Source organism: Galeopterus variegatus, unplaced genomic scaffold, assembly GCF_000696425.1.
Source record: "Galeopterus variegatus unplaced genomic scaffold, G_variegatus-3.0.2 Scaffold2969, whole genome shotgun sequence".
In the NCBI taxonomy this organism is placed as follows: Eukaryota; Metazoa; Chordata; class Mammalia; order Dermoptera; family Cynocephalidae; genus Galeopterus; species Galeopterus variegatus.
In genome coordinates, this window is record NW_007729080.1 from 40,031 (window position 1) to 44,092 (window position 4,062).

Here is a 4,062-nt window from a genome sequence, read left to right on the forward strand (position 1 = left end):
GTATGGTCTGGTTTTTGAGAATTACTGTATACTTTTGGTGGTGTCATATTTTCTTGGTTTTTTTTGTTTCTAGTATCTCTATGTTGAAGTCTGGTCATCTGGTAGAGCAGTTGCTTCTTCTAATACTCTGGAGTGGGCTTTGAGGAGAGAGACATCCTCTTATTTTTCCAGTCTCTGCGGGTGACTCTCTGTGTCAATGCAGTTGAATGTCTGGTGGGCCCCCTGCATGGTGGCTGTGGCTACTGCTGTGGCATCAAACGTTTTTATGGCAGCTGTGGCTGTGACAGTGGCTGTGGTGGGCCACCCACACAGACATGGTGTTTTCAGCATGCTCTCTAGCCTGCTTCTAGGTGGGGGTAGCCCCTCGGTTCCTTGCCTAGGACCCCAGGCATGCTCTCTTGCCTGCTTCTGGACAGAGGGGGCTGCCCTTGACTCCTTGCCTAGGACCCAGGATGTCAAGACAGGAATCATTTGCATCACTATCCATGTCCTACAACTTCATATCTACCTAGGGTAACACAATATCCTAACAAATAGAAAAGTAGAAGGCCAAAACAAAGGAATCTGTCTCTAGAGAACTAGATATGCCTCAAAAGGGTCTATTAGATTATGCTCCATGTGGTCATTCTTTTGCCTGACTTCAAGTTTTGGGCATTTTTTCTAGCCACAGGGCACTGAGCCCATGCCCACCCAAGGCTGTTATAACCTGGAGGAACATGATGTTTAGGAGAAGACCACCCCCCATCTTCAAACTGTGGCCCCACCATTTTGTGTGCTTTTGTAAATCCCTAGACTCAGCCACAGTTTTAACATCCATAAAGAAAAAATATTTTAAACATTGGGATTGCAGTGCCCTCTCTTCAACTTCACAGAACCATTTTGTGTGCTTTTGTAAATCCCTAGACTCAGCCACAGTTTTAACATCCATAAAGAAAAATATTTTAAACATTGGGATTGCAGTGCCCTCTCTTCAACTTCACAGAATTTTTGGCAGGATCAACTAAAAGTGGATATAATAGGACTGGGCCAGTCACCATTCTGGCTTCTGATTTAAGGGGGACCATCCACTGGCCCCAGCCCCTGTATGTTAAGGGAGTCCTTTGATGGAAAACTCTTAATGTGGCAGGTGAAAAAATCACAAAGCCCTCAGCTCTCTGTGATGCACCAGCAAACACTGAGACATCCAAATGAGCTTGTGCCACCTACAGGCCAAGCTAGCAAAACGAGGATGGTGAAAGTCTTTGAAGACTTCAGTCACACTAATGATTCACAGCTGCTGTGAAGGGTATTTTTGACAATGAAACTTTGGAGAGAGACATTGACCCAGTGTTATCTCATCAGCCATCCCAGAGTGAGCTCAGAAGGAGACATTTGTCACAGTCTTAATCAGGGGTTGGCAAATTTTTCCTTTAAAGGGCCAGATGGTAACTATTTTAAGCTTGGCAGACCACATACAGCCTCTGTTGCTGCATTTTAAAAAAAATTTTCATGTTTTTATGTTTGCTTTTTTACAACCTTTTTAAAATGTAAAAGCCATTCTTGGATCCCTGACTGTATAAAAATAAGCAGCGGGCTGGATTTGGCCCACTGCATAAATTGCAGACCCAGATGTTACTGGCTTATTTGTAAACAGTGGAAAGAGCACAGGCTTTGGAGCCCACAGAGCTGACTTTGAATCCTGCTGTCATCACTTTCCAGCTGTGAGAGGTTGGACAAGCCTCCTTACCCCTCTGAGCCTCAGTGTCTTCATCAGTAAACTTCTTGCAGGAAATACTTGCTGCACACCTACTACCTTGCCAAGCATAAAAGCAATACTTACGAGGCTGAAATCAAATGAAGAAGTCCTGGCATGTGAAAAGAATTTGGCATAAGGCACACCAGCTATTGCTTGAGCCCTAAGGTGGTTTGGGCTGCCCTGGGCAGGGGACCATGAAAGCGGGCTTCAGTTCCATGATGATGGCCTGGAATCATGTAGCCTGGGTGACAACGTCCCAAGGACTCGGATTCAGCTCGTCAGAAGTCAGTCCCGAGCACCTGTATTTTTTAAATACCTCCCCATGAGTCTGACCTGCAGCCAAGGTTGACAACCTCCCCAAGGAGTGTCCCCTAGGGGCATCTGCTCCTGGTGGCCTGATAACTGTCACCCATGTAGACAGCACGGCATCTCTCTGGTGGCCACAAGTGCCCAGCTAAGCCTGATGTTCTTCAAAGCAAAGCCTTTTCTCTAGTTCATGAAGGGTGACACTTGTGTTCAAGGCACCAGCTTGAAAGACTTTCATGTCAAAATCAATATCAAGTGTTTTTCTGAGAGCACAGAAATGGTGGCAGTAGTCATGGCGAGATCTCCCACTGCAACCCTCACAGGAAAGGAAGCTGGCATTTTGGAACAAGGCCTCACAGTGGGCCCATTATCTGATGCATGCTGCAGCCCCTGGCCCTGTTCACAGACACAGACAGAGAAGCTCAGAGACATTACCCACCTGGCCCAAGGCCACAGGGTTAATAAATAATTTTGATAAAGAGAGAGAGAACCCAGTGTGTCTCCAGTGGGGATGGTTTCTCCGTGAACTACACTCAGTTTCCCTTCCTTTTATGCCATTTTCTTTATGGCCATAAGATTAGAACAATGGAACATTTATGTTGAGAATTTCCAAGTGGAATTTTTTTTAAAAAAAATCTCAAAGGCACAAGGTTAACTCTTATTTAAGAGGCAAATTCCTCCTCCTACCTGGGGCAATTCTGAGCCAGAGATGCCCAGGTTGTCACTAATTCTTTGCTTTACCCAATAAACATGTTTCTGAAAAGACTGAATAAATAAAATCACTGCACAACTTAACACAATTTAAAGGGGAACAAGGGGATCTCTGTGCATGTTTTGGGTGTTTGTTTTTTGTAAACAGGATCCTTCTGCAAAGAGAATAATTTACCTTTATTTGGTTTGCAAATTTGGATTTTGGCATATTAAGTTTTCTTAATTATGTCTGTAATTTTGGCTCCTGTTTCTTTAGTGACAGTGTCCTAAATTCCCACAGACGGAGTTTATAACTATGTGAAAAGTGTCACTGTAGTACCTAAAAGGAAAGCAGCAAACATTTCTTCAGCAACTCTGTGCCAGTCATTGCTCAAGCAGATCACATACATTACCTCATTTATTACTCACGAAAACTCTGGGACAACTGTTCCCACTTTACCGACAAAGAAACTAAGGTCCAAGCTCTTAAATGTGCTAAGAAATGGCATTCCAACCCAGCTTTGTCCGACTTCAGGCTGAGTGCTCTTCCCAGGTGAGGAAGCACGAGGTTTTTCTCATCATTGAAAAACTGACACAGAGAAACTCCATCCTCCACCCTTCCATTCCCCGGCCCAGATGCCTTCAGTAAATCCAAATTCTAGGTCAGCATGAAAATGTTTTCTGTTAACCCAGCCCCCTTTTGGTACAGTGCGGGAGGGAGCAGAGACCACCAGCGAGGCTGGCCTCTCCCTGAGCAATAGGAAGCCTGGCCCAGCCCGTGCAGTCAGTGCAGCACCCAAGCCCAGGGCGGGCTGCAGCAGACGGTGGGCTAGGCGTCCAAATGCCCTGCTGAGCCCGAGCACTGCCCTCTGCCAGCTGAGCCTCAGTTTCCTCATCTGTAGAGTGGACCTGCTGCTGCTGCCTGCATAGCAAGGTTACCCTACCCACACAGTGGTCCTCTGTGGTTAGTGAGGCATTCCTCGGAATCATGACTTTCCTCATTAGGGGACACGCTCCTGAGGCATAAGCCCCCCACCCCTTCATACACATCCTGTAAGTCTGGAAGGACCTATTTTGATGAAAAATTCATTTCCAGGCTCTTACCTGAACACACTGTTACTGTGCTCCCTGAAGCTGGCAGGGCGGTGGGGAGCTAAGGCCGTGGGGGGCAGGGGTGAGACAGCATGGGAATACGTTCAGGGGGCTCCTCGCCTCCCCACTGGCTTTGCTGGTTACGAGGCTGCTTCCCCCACTCCACACTCTCCCCACTCCCTCAGGGTCAGGTGGCCCAGCTCCTCTCTCAGGGCACGGAGGACGAGAATGGGCCACTC